The sequence below is a fragment of the Rhinopithecus bieti genome, unplaced genomic scaffold (genome assembly GCF_001698545.2).
Source record: "Rhinopithecus bieti isolate Rb0 unplaced genomic scaffold, ASM169854v2 scaffold_21412, whole genome shotgun sequence".
Classification (NCBI taxonomy): domain Eukaryota; kingdom Metazoa; phylum Chordata; class Mammalia; order Primates; family Cercopithecidae; genus Rhinopithecus; species Rhinopithecus bieti.
Genome location: NW_016811643.1, coordinates 2,788,625 through 2,801,904, shown reverse-complemented (window position 1 = coordinate 2,801,904; position 13,280 = coordinate 2,788,625). Strand labels below are relative to the sequence as shown.

Here is a 13,280-nt window from a genome sequence, read left to right as displayed (position 1 = left end):
GAAGATCAAACATGTTGCTAAACACACAGAAACTAGCCCCAGCCCAGAGCCAAAATCCTTGAACCTTCATATAAGCCCCAAAATCTGACCCCTCCTTGCTGAAATACCTAGGTAGAGTATCTCTTTTTTCACTGTCCATCACAAGGACCACCACAACACCCTTTAAGTTTTCCTAATAAATTCTTTGGACTGTCACCGTGATTTTAGTGTTTTTCTTTGGAATCCCAATCAGCCCCATCTTGGGATAGTTTAGGGCAGTTCATTGTGGGAACTCTCCTCTCTCCATTGTTGGGACTATTCCACTTAGGAGTTTGGTCAGAGGGAACAACGATATTTCTTCAACTCTAGAAATACCATGAGAAATATTGTTCTCATTAGTGTTATGCTCTATTTAAGCACCTGTTGTCACTATAAGACAGAAAATAACTTTATTTGTGAATAAAGTCAAGTTTATACTGTTGTTTCTTATGTGGCAATGGAGTTCATATACTATTAAACTTCTATGTGGGACAAAATCACTGCCTATGAGAAGGTTTGAGTATCCCTTGAGGGATAAGATAATTACTGCGCCAAACATGGGCAGATCAGATCTTGCAGTCTGGAAATATTCATTTAATCCATTATACTATATCCACTGTATTAAATAATAGACAAATAATTAGTTTCCAGAATGTATAAGTCTGTTATTTTTGTGGGAAAAAAATACTCACAAAATTTCAGTGATATACAACAATAAAACTATATTTCTCATACATCTGAATAATTGGCTGAGATGACTGCTGATCTTACCTAGGTTTGTTTATGTAACTGCAGGTTGGCTGTGGATCGGCTAATCCAAGCCAGGCTTGGCTGTGAGGTTCTGCTTCAAACTGCGAGTTGGTCTGGCAGCTCTGCTCTACTTTTCTCTTATCCTTGGACCAGGGAGCTAACCAGTCACATTCTCATGGCGTGGCAGAGTAAGAAGATGGCAAGCCCCACTGGACAAGCAAACTTTAAGCTTCTGCTTTCACCAGACCTACTAATTACTCCTCCCACTCACCCATGGAAGTGGTGCACATGACAAAGCCTATAGTTAATGTGTGGGGAAGTATACTCTGGGAGAGTGAGTGTTATTCAACAGTAATCTAATACACAGAATGTTCCGTGTCAACTGAGGAACACCAAACGAGAGTTTGAAAAGTTTCCATTGGAGAATCAGAGGTCCTTAATTTATACCATTTTCTTGCTGTTCAATACCTGGAAAAGTTTATTTCAATGTCTGGAGGAGTGAGATACCTGAGAACTGTCAAGAGACCCACTTAAACTATCATCCACCATGTGTGTCTGTAAAGTAAGCATTAGCGCAGCAGCATGGGCTGTGGGATGCTTTTTCAGAGCCTATCAAACTTTGATTACTTTCTTGAACTTGAAGGGATTCATATCACTGTTAAAACAAAAGGTTCACAAAATTAAAAAAGAACACAATATAATGTGGGCGGCAAGCCACCCAGGTGCCAAGGCAAGAGACGGAGGGCACAAGCTCTTCCAGTATAATAAAGAAAATATATAAAATAAGAATAGTTATACTAGAAATGGATTATAGATATGATGATATATAAATATTGTTGATCATCAGTTTGTAGCATTATTCTTTATTCCAATATTGTAATAATCCTTGCTCTACAATTATAACCTAGGAAAGACCAGGTCATACAGAGATAGGAGCTGAAGGGGCACGGGGAGAAGTGACCAGAAGACAAGTGTGAGCCCTCTGTCATGCCTGAACAGGGCCAGTAGAGGGTTCCTTGGTCTAGTGGTAACGCCAGTGCCTGGCAAGGCAACCCCTACTTAGCTGACCTTGGTCTAGCGGTAGCATCAGTGCCTAGGGAAGGCATCGTTACTTAGCAGACCTGGAAAGGGAGTCTCCTTTTCCCGGGTTGGGGGAGGGCGTTGGAGAAGACTCTGCTCCACACCACTTGTGGAAGGCCTGACATCAGTCAGGTCCACCCACAGCCATCGGGAGGCCTAACCGTCTCCCTGTGATGCTGTGCTTCAGCGGTCACGCTCCTGTTTCACTTTCATGTTCCACCCTGTACACCTGGCTCTGCCTTCTAAATAGCAGTAGCAGAATTAGTGAAAGTGCTAAAAGTCTTTGAAATGCATAGAAGAAATAATGGTGTAAGCTGTCCTCTCTCTCTCTCCCTGCCTTGGCTGTCAAACAGGGAAGGGCCCCCTGTCCGGTAGACATGTGACTCACGCGACCTTATCAATCACTGGACATGACTCCCACTCTTTACCCTGCCTCTTTTGCCTCGTATCCAATAAATAACAGCACAGCCAGGCATTCAGGGCCACTTCTGGTCTCTGCGTCTCAGTGGTAGTGGTCCCCCCGGGTCCAGCTGTCTTTTCTTCTCTTTGTCTCGTGTCTTTATTTCTCCGATCTCTCATCTCCGCACACTAAGAGAAAAACCCATAGACTCTGTCAGGCTGGTCCCTACATCTGGCTCTCTAACGTGGGGCTCTCCCGCGCTGTGTGAAGTTGCCCCTTGAGCAGGGGACTTAGCGGAGGATTTCCACGACAGATTCCTGAGGATTGCGGTCAATAAGCTTGGTGGTAAGCTTGAGCACTCAGAGTATCCCGGGAACACCATGGGACAAGCTTGGCTTATTTAAACTTCACAAAAACCCTCCTGTATTATCTCAACCCTGTCCCTGTTCAGCCCTGCTGTAGGGCTCTCAACCTTCCGCCTGTTCGGCCTGGTAATGAGGCCCTCAACCCTATCCCTCCACAGCCTAGTTTTCCACTTCTGAAGCCTGGTTCTCTTTCCACAAATTAGGCTCCCTTGAAGGCTGGTTCTCTTTCCACAAATTGGGCTCCGTTGTAGCCTGGTTTTCTTTCCACAAATTGGGCTCCCTTGAAGCCTGGTTCTTTCCACAAATCGGGCTCCCTCAAAGCCTCAGGCTCCCTTGAAGCCTGGTTCTTTTTCCACAAATCGGGCTCCCTTGAAGTCTCAGGCTCCCTTGAAGCCTGGGTCTCTTTTGACAAATCGGGTTCCCTTGAAGAAGCCTCAGGCTCCCTTGAAGCCTGGTGCGCAGTTACCGTGGCAGCCTGGATTTCAGGCCCATGAAAGATCTACTCAGCAGGTAATCTCATCTCATCCTGGTTTACAGGTTCTCAACTCTTCCTCCATTCAAAATTTCAACCTTTTTTCTGCTTCTGATCCAGTCGCTACTGTGGTTGCCACCACTACCCTTGCCACTCACAAGCAACAAGTTACATATATTCCTCAAAATGACACTCTTCTTATGACGGCTATAGCACAAGCAAGAGAATATGGGGATTCTGAAGCCTGGCAATTTCCTGTAATTCTACAACTGCCAATACCTGCCATCCCTGTGGCACAAAATCAGCCACAGCCCGCTGATCTTGCTCAGCAGGTGGCTGATCTTGCTCAGCAGGTGGCTGATCTTGTGGCACCTTCATGCTCCGTGTTAATATCTTGTTTTTCTGCAGTACAACAAGCAGTTGCAACCGCTGGTTTGGTTATTGCCCCCAGAAAAAAATCCAGACTTCTCCTTATTACTATTTAGGAATGCAGCTAGAAGACAAAAAAAATCATTGTTTCCCTCACCCCATTACAAGTCCAACAGGCTTTTGCAACCTGCATTGCTTGGCAAGTTCATTTGACAGGTTTCCCAGGTATAATTGATAGCATTATCCTAATGTAAAACTATTCCAGTTCCTTAAACTCACTTCTTGGAACTTACCTAACATTACTAGAAACATTCCATTAGCTGAAGCTGTCACTGTTTTTACTTATGCTTCCTGTAGTGGTCGAGCAGCATATATGGGGCCAAGAGAACATGTTCTTAACACAGGAGCTATTTCAGCACAATGAGCTGAGTTGATCACTGTCATGGCTGTTCTTGAAGATTTCCCTGAACCAGTTAACATTGTTTCTGATTCAGCATGTGTAGTACATGTTGCTCACAACATTGAAACTGCCTTAATCAAATTTCTGCATGATGATAACCTACTTTTTCTTTTCCAAAGGTTTCAATCCATACTCAGAGCAAGGTCTTCTCCTTTCTACATTACTCACATTCGGGCTCACACACCCCTCCATTACTTGGCAGCAAATGCCAGAGCTGATGCATTAGTTGCTCCCATTTTTACAGATGCAGAAAATTTTCATGTTTTAACTCATGTCAATGCTGTGGGACTCCAGAAAAAGTTCCCCCTTGCATGGAAACAAGCTAAAACCCTTGTAGGTCTCTGTCCTACTTGTCAAGTGTTAATGTTACAGCCACTTTCTTCAGGAGTTAATCCTGGAGGACTTTCACAAAATGCTCTCTGGCAAACGGACGTGACTCATTATCCCGCTTTCAGCAAACTCTTTTATACATGTAACTATTGACACCTTTTCTCATTTTATCTGGGCCATTTGTCAAACAGGGGAAAGTGCAGTTCATGTTAAACGACACATGCTTTCATGTTTCTCGGTTATGGGCTGTCCCGAGAAACTAAAAACTAACAACCGTCCCGGCTACACTAGTGCTGCTTTTAAAAAGTTCACTCAGACATGGGCAATATAGGGGATGTCAGTTCACACAACTGGCACCCCCTATAACTCTCAAGGACAGGCCTCGGTAGAATGAGCCAATAAAACACTCAAAAATCAACTTTGAAAACAGGACATTAAAGTGAAGAGAGATGCTGCTAACTCTCATGCTCAGTTAAATCTGGCTCATTTTACATTAAATTTCTTAAACCTAGTAAGAAATCAACCTTTTACAGTAGCAGAACATTTCACTGGAAATAAATTTGATCCACAAAAAGGAAAGTGAGTATGGTAGAAAGATGCAAAAACTGACAAATGGGAATTAGGCACTGTGGTAACATGGGGTAGAGGTTTTGCTTGTGTTTCCTCAGGAGAAGGACAAGAACCTATGTGGGTTCCCTCCTGGCAACTGAAATTGCACTATAACTCCAAAGATAAAAAGCTCTCAGAAACAAAAGGCGAAGAACCATCAGAAATCAAAAGGCAAGGTTTGCCGCCCAACACATAAATTCCATGACCTTGACATTACGACAGAATCTCGCGGTGTGACCTACAACACCAGTCATTCTACTCCACCAACATGGGGTCAAATAAAGGTCTTATCACATCAAACAGAAAATTACTACAAGAAAAGGAATTCCAAAACGACAGGTAATATAATTCTGGCTGCCTTTATGGTAGTCTGTGCAGTGGTGAGTATACCAGCAGTTGGGGCAACTCAAAATTACACTTATTGGGCATATGTTCCTTTTCCCTCTTTAATTCAGTCTGTCTCCTGGATGGACTCCTCAGTGGAAGTTTACACTAATAATAGTGCCTTCACACCAGTCCCTAATGATGATAGTTTCCAGCTCAACCAGAAGAAGAAGATATGTACTTTAATTTGTCAATTGGCTATAAATATCCAACATTGGGGATTGGAATGTCACCTGACTGTTTAGCTTATTCTTATCAGAATTGGATGTGGACCATACTGTCCTTCAATAATGACTTATCAAGTACACAATGTGTTCAGTACCAATTCTTTTCAACTTATGACTGTTAAACTTAATCCACATGAGGAATGGAGGGTTCCTGTTACCACAAAAAAATAAAACAAAACGACTGCCAGACTGTTCCAATAAACCTACAATGGGACCTTTCTTTGTAAATTCAATTGTGTGGAATGATTGTAATACTCCAAAGGCCGTAGTGTTCCAAACTCTACCTATGGGTGTTGTTATTGACTGGGCTCCAAGAGGGTATTATTGGCGGAATTGCTCTGGCCAAAATATGACATGCTCGGAGTTTAATTATTTGTTAGAATATGTAGAGGATGGATGGCAGTCCTACAGGTTGAGGGAATAGGTGTCTCCTTACCCATTTAAATGGACGGACACAGGCGTCATTCCTCCTAGACCAAAAATGATTCATCGAATTGTTACTCCAGAACATCCTGAATTATGGAAATGAGCTACAGCCATGACAGGAATAAGGATATGGAATGCTACCTATCAACTCTCTCTTAATACCAAGACACCCATATTCAACATCACCTTGATGTCTGAACAGGTGATACTTATCAGGAGATGTGTCAAACCCCCTTATATACTGTTGGTTGGAAATATAATTATCATTCCCAATATGCAAACTATAGAATGTGATCATTGTAAGCTGTTCACGTGCATTGATGTTACTTTTAATCCCAGAACAAATATTCTCTTGTTAAGGACTAGGGAGGGGGTACAGATACCAGTTTCTTTACATCATCCATGGGTGTCTTCCCCCTCTATACACATAGTCAATGAAGTTCTTAAAGGTATCCTCAAAAGAACTAAGATTCATTTTTACTCTTACTGCAGTCATTGCAGGTCTAATTGCAGTTACTGCAACAGCGGCAACCGCTGGAGTTGTGATCCACAATTCTGTTCAAACTGCTCAATATGTTGAAGCATGGCAGAAAAACTCCTCCAGACTCTGGAATTCTCAGACTCAAGTAGATCAAAAATTAGCTAATAAAATTAATGATCTCTGCCAAAGTGTAACATGGCTGAGAGATAGTTATGAATTTGGAACACTGTATGCAATTACAGTGTGATTGGAATACTTCTGATTACTGCATAATGCCTTATGCTTATAATAAAGATCAACATAGCTGGGAAAAGTCTCAAGACATTTAAAAGCCTGGGATGATAACTTAACCTTAGATATTTCAAAACTTAAAGAACAAATTTTTGAGGTCTCTCAGGCTCATTTAACCAATGTTCCTGGCTCAGACATTTTTGAAGCAATAACTAAAGGATTATCTGATCTTAATCCCTTTAAATGGATCAAACCCCTGGGAGGATCACTGTTATCACTGGCATTATTAATATTGGTATGCTTATGTTGTCTCCTTTTAGTCTGCAGATGCCTCAAAAGAGTCCGAAGACAAGTCCGAAGTCAATGACAAGCAGTGATGGCGATGGTGATCCTAGTTAATAAAAATGGGGGAGATGTGGGCCGCAAGCCACCCAGGTGCCAAGGCAAGAGACCAAGGGTACAAGCTGTTCCAGTATAACAAAATATATAAAATAAGAATAGTTATACTAGAAATCGATTATAAATGATATATGTATATTATTAATCATCAGTTTGTAGCATTACTCTTTATTCCAATATTATAGTAATCCTTGCTCTACAATTATAGCCTAGGAAAAACCAGACCATACAGAGATAGGAGCTGAAGGGGCACGGGGAGAAGTGACCAGAAGACAAGTGTGAGCCCTCTGTCATGCCCTGACAGGGCCACTAGAGGGCTCCTTGGTCTAGTGGTAATGCCAGTGCCTGGGAAGGCAACTGTTACTTAGCTGGCCTTGGTCTCACAGTAGCATCAGTGCCTAGGGAAGGCATCGTTACTTAGCAGACCTGGAAAGGGAGTCTCCCTTTCCCTGGGGGAGTTGGAGAGGACTCTGTTCCACACCTCTTGTGGAAGGCCTGACATCAGTCAGGTCCACCCACAGCCATCGGGAGGCCTAACCGTCTCCCTGTGATGCTGTGCTTCAGCAGTCACGCTCCTGTTTCACTTTCATGTTCCACCCTGTACACCTGGCTCTGCCTTCTAGATAGCAGTAGCAGAATTAGTGAAAGTGCTAAAAGTCTTTGAAATGCATAGAAGAAATAATGGCGTAAGCTGTCCTCTCTCTCTCTCTCTCTGCCTTGGCTGCCAAACAGGGAAGGGCCACCTGTCTGGTGGACACGTGACTCACGTGACCTTATCAATCACTGGAGATGACTTACACTCCTTACCCTGCCCCTTTTGACTTGTATCCAATAAGTAACAGTGCAGTCAGGCACTCGGGCCACTACTGGTCTCTGCGTCTTGGTGGTAGTGGTCCCCCGGGCCCAGCTGTCTTTTCTTCTATCTCTTTGTCTTGTGTCTTTATTTCTATGCTCTCTTGTCTCCACACATGAGAAAAACCCATAGACCCTGTAGGGTTGGCCCTACAGTATAAGTAGATCATGTAAAAGTATGTATGGGAGCTTCTTTTTATAGAACTGACTGAAGAAGTGTTCATTATCAGAGTTTGAAAGACAAAAGCAAAGATAAGTGAAATTAATAATTTTATGATATGCTGTAAGGAGACTGGATTTTCTTTATTTTTCTTTAAATATTCAGTCTTGAGCTGTCATGAGTTGAAACGCAAGCTGGAACTCACAACTCCAGCAATTGCTGTTCCTTGAGTAAGGCTGTGAAACAAACGACTCCCACATTTCAGTGGTTCACTACAAAAACAACAAAATCATCCTTGTTTATATTATATGAACACTGTGGGTCAGTTATGACTATGCTACAGGCAGTGAGTCAGATTCACATCTGCTCCATGGATCTTCATCATGAGTCTAGGCTGTGATATGCTTATTCTTCTGGCAGAGGGAAAGAATGAAAGATAAACCAAGCCTTCCAACCATGTTTTAAAGTTTAAGGTTTTATTAGCAGCTCAAACACAAAGTTTATTTCTCATTTACACTTCTTATTCATTGTGGGTGGACTTTGGCTTTGTCACAACCTCTAACTGGAACTTTGCTGGGTTTTGCAGCTGAGGGGAAAGAAAGGAGGAAAGTTAATGCAAATTTTTAATTTGCAAAGCATAATGGCCTCTAGCTCCATCCATGTTCCCACAAAGGACATGATCTTATTCTTTTTGATGGCTGCATATATTCCATGGTGCATATGTATCACATACATCTGCAATAACACATGTCTATATGGACCAGGCAACTTCTTGTCTTTCTGTTCCTTTCCATTCAATCTTTGCACCAATATCATAGCGTCCTTTTTAACTTTTATTTTAGGTTAGAGGTACATGTGCAGGTGTGTTCTATAAACTTGTGTCGCGGGAGTTTGTTGTACAAGTTCTTTGATCACCCAGGTACCTGATAGCTATTTTTCCTGATCCTCTCCCTCCTACCTTAAATAGGCCCCAGTGTCTGTTGTTCCTCTTTGTGTCCATGTGTTCTCATTATTTAGTTCCCACTTGTAAGTGAGAACATGTGGTATTTTATTTTTCTATTCTCCTTTTAGTTTGCAAAGAATAATTGCCTCTAGCTCCATCCATGTTTCTGCAAAGGACATGATCTTATTCTTTTTGATGGCTGCATAGTATTCCATGGTGCATATGTATCACATTTTCTTTATCCAGTCAACTGTTGATATGCATTTAGGTTGATTCTGTGTCTTTGCTATTGTGAATAGTGCTGCAGTGAACATACACATACATGTTATCTTTACGGTAGAAAAACTTAGGTTCCTTTGGGTACATACCCGGTAAAGGATCACTCGGTCAAATGGTATTTCTGTTTTTAGGTCTTTGAGGAATTGCCCACTGCTTTCCATAATGGGCGAAATAATTTACACTCCTACAAGCAGTATGTAAGTGTTTCCTTTTCTCCACAACCTCACCAGCATCTGTTTTTTTTTATACACTTTCTGATTCTTTTTTTTTTTTTTTTTTTTATATGAATATTTTTTTTTATTTTTTTTTTTTTTTTTTTTTTTTATACTTTAAGTTCTAGGGTACATGTGCATAACGTGCAGGTTTGTTACATATGTATACTTATGCCATGTTGGTGTGCTGCACCCATCAACTCGTCAGCACCCATCAATTCATCATTTATATCTTCACTTTCTGATTCTTGAAGTGCATTTCAGGGCTACTCGAATTTCATTGGCCAAATCAAGTCACACAGCAAAGTTTAAAATTGGTGGAGTGAAGGAAATACCTTACCCCTGATAGGACAGGAGACTAAATATCAGTGGACAATAATACAGTCTACCACAACTACAATCATGTGTAACTAGTCATGCATTGCTTAATGATGGGGATACATTCGGAGAAATGTGTCCTTAGGTGATTTTATCAACCTGTGAACATCACAGAGTGTATTTACACAAACCTAGATGGTATCGCCTACTATATACCTAAGCTATATGATATAGCCTGTTGTTCCCAGGCTACAAACCCAATATTGTAGGCAATTGTAACACAATAAGTATTTGTGTATTTAAACAGAAAAATAGCTAATGGATACTGGGCTTAATACTTGGGTGATGAAATAATCTGTACAACAAAACCCCCACAACATGGGTTTACCTAGATAACAAACCTGTACATGTAACTTAAAAGTTTAAAAAAATACAGTATATATATGGTACTATAATGTTATGCAATCACCATCATATAGGTGACCCATCACTGACCAAAACTTCGTTATGCAGTGTGTGCCTATATTCTATTTTCTCATTTTCAGAAGTCTCAGCTTCAAGAGGGAAGGGTGTTATTTCTGTTTTCATGGTCCATAGTTCAAAGATGGTGTTCAGCCCTTCTATCCATTCATGTAATAAATATTACTAAGTATTTTGGAGGCAAAGGCCATGCATGTGAAAAGCTAGATACAGGATAATATAAATTGATAAAAAGGAACATCAGAGGACTCTTTTGATAAGTGTTCACTAAAAGAATTGGCCATGTCTATCAGGAAGGAAGTAAAAAGGGAATTGACTTAATAGAAGAAATATATCTACTTATAAATGGAGCTGTCTAACTGTAGAAATAAAATTGGGAAATAGTAGGCTGTAAAAAGAGTGGCAAAGGGTGGAGGGTACTTGTCAGAAAAGACATGGGGGTAATTTTAGTACTAAAAGGAATAATGGTTTTGGAGTCACAAAATTTGTGGTTCATTTCCTCACTCATACCTGGATAAAGAAGTCACCTGTTTGGGTGACTCAGCTGTTTGGACCAATCTCAGCCAATATTCCTACTGTCTTTCACCTAGATTACAATATCACTTTGAGAGGTCTGTCTTCCTTAGCCATGTGATGAGTCTATGACAATGGGAAGGTCAAGCCTCTACTATCAGACCAGACTATAGGTGCACTCCTGGTTTGACCTGACTCATAGATCTGTGAGGAATGAAACTTCATTTTCCTTGTCATACTAGAGAATTGAGAATTGTCAAAGACATTCAGCAATTTTCCTATTTAGATTTTTCCTCTCAACCCCAATCCAGCATTCTCATTACTTGACCCGGGGGCTAAAAAAAGAGAACTATCCATCTACATGTTCTTTCTCTGGAATAGACTGAGCACATAATCACAAATCTACTTGGTCTTGACTCCATAGATGATAGGATTGATCATAGGTGGGAAAAGGAGATAGAAAATAGCAAGGAGTATGTGGACGTGAGGGGCAGCACGGCAGGCTACACGGTACATAACTGAAGAGATGACTACCGGAGTGTAGGTGGACAGGATGGCACCTATGTGAGACACGCATGTCCCAAATGCCTTGTAGCGGGCCTGTTGAGAGGCAAGCTGGAGAACTGCCTGAAGGATGAAGACATAAGACAGGATAACAAAGGTCCAAGCACCAGCAATAAACCATGGCCACCAGGCAATGCCATAAATATTGTTGAAGCTGGTGTCCGCCACACGCCAGCGCTCAGCCCAGCAGCCCAATCCGTGTTGCACCAGTAAGCCAATGGCAATCACTGGGCCTCAAGGCAGGTAGTGGTAAGTTCTCAGCGCAGGAAGGGGAGAGGCGTCATTAGTGTCACAGCCCGGACCACAACAGCCATGCCAATCTTGGTGATGAGGGAGCCTAAGTCAGGACTAGTGGTATATGCAGTGGCTGGGCAGATTGCCACATAGCGGTCAAAGGGGCCATGGCCAGCAAGCACTGGCTGACCTCCATGATGGAGAAGGAGTGAAGGAAGACATCTGGAGCCAGACAGTGCAAAGAAGCCTGATGCTCCCCGATCCCCTGAACCAGAATATGGCAAGCATCTTGGGCAGCGTTGTAGAAGCAAGAACCAAGTCAATGGTTGCCAACATGGCCAGAAAGAGATACAGGGGCTCATGGAGGGCTGCGTCAGCCCGGATAATGAAGAGAAGGGTACAGTTTCCCAGCAGGGCCAGAGTATAAGCAAAGCAGAAGGGGATGGAGATCCAGACATGCAGGTGTTCCAAACCAGGAATTCCTACCAACAAAAAGGTAGCTGGATGTGTTGAGGTGATATTAGAGGGAAGCATGGCTCCCAGCAAATCTCCTTGTCAATTTTTACAGGGCTTCTTCACCTTCTATATATACTTTCTATAATATATATGATTAGAGTTCAACCTATTATATCCCACCTGCAAAGATTACCTCTTGTTTCCACTGCTAGACTTCAAATAAAATAACCTAGCAGCCTTCATAGACATGGAGAAGCATAATCCATATTTTCTACCATCAAAGAAATTTGAATCTCATTGAGTAGATAGAATATTAAATATCCATAGAATTGATATCCCAAGACAACTTTCATAAAGGAATGGAGTATATGTAGTGTCTTCTGTGTTCTTGGTGATGTCGTGAATACCTTGAAAAAAGAAGTGAAAATATGTTTAAGTCAATTCATTTCTTTAGCACATACATTGGTACCATTCTACCTTTCAGTTGAGCTAAATTCCCAAATGCAAGAGCCAATTTTCTCTCCTGAAATCTCAGTTGAGTCCATGTATAAGTCAAACCCTTCGGTTTCTAATGCCCAAATTAATCACACAATCTGCGTATTTTCCCTAAAACTACTTTATTTTATATGGTTGCTACTAGCCATATGTCACTATGTAAACTTAAATTTATATTTAATAAATTAATTTCACATTTATGCAAAACACTTTTCATGTGCTCAATAGCCACATGTGACTAGTGACTACCAAGAATATTTCCATCATTGTAGAAATTTCTGTTTAAGACCACTGCTCTACAGTATATCTTTCACATCTTCTCAATACTCATAGGTCTCTGTAAATACAGCCATGCTGCAAGCATACTGAGAAAATGAAAGGTCCTTTTTTGGTTCTCCATTGAAACTCATGTTAAACTCCTGTGCGTGTTACTCTCCCTCCACCTGTCTTCCAGTTCCTTCTTTTCGTCACAGGATAATTCTCTCTCATCTTTAGCAAGACTGACTTCTGACTTCCTAATGTCCTTCTTGTTAATAATTTTTCACCTTTTTATCTTGTTCTGGTCATTTTCTTTTTTCAGATCCTTAAACACTAGAGTTACCCAGTTTTTACCAAGATTGTTACTGTAAAATTATAAAATATATTTTATATAATTATATTTAAAAATATAAATATAGGATCCACTTAATGAGTTTTATGAGGATTAAATGGATATGCACTTCAACACTTACTAGTTACGACAAGTAAATACTGAAAATAAAAATGTGGTCTCT

The 13,280-nt window shown here is 41.2% G+C and overlaps 1 pseudogene; it reads right to left on the bottom strand.

Moving 5' to 3' along the window:
- Nucleotides 1-11,115: 11,115 nt before the first annotated feature.
- Nucleotides 11,116-12,090, bottom strand: LOC108543782 (olfactory receptor 52K1-like; annotated as a pseudogene).
- Nucleotides 12,091-13,280: the final 1,190 nt, after the last annotated feature.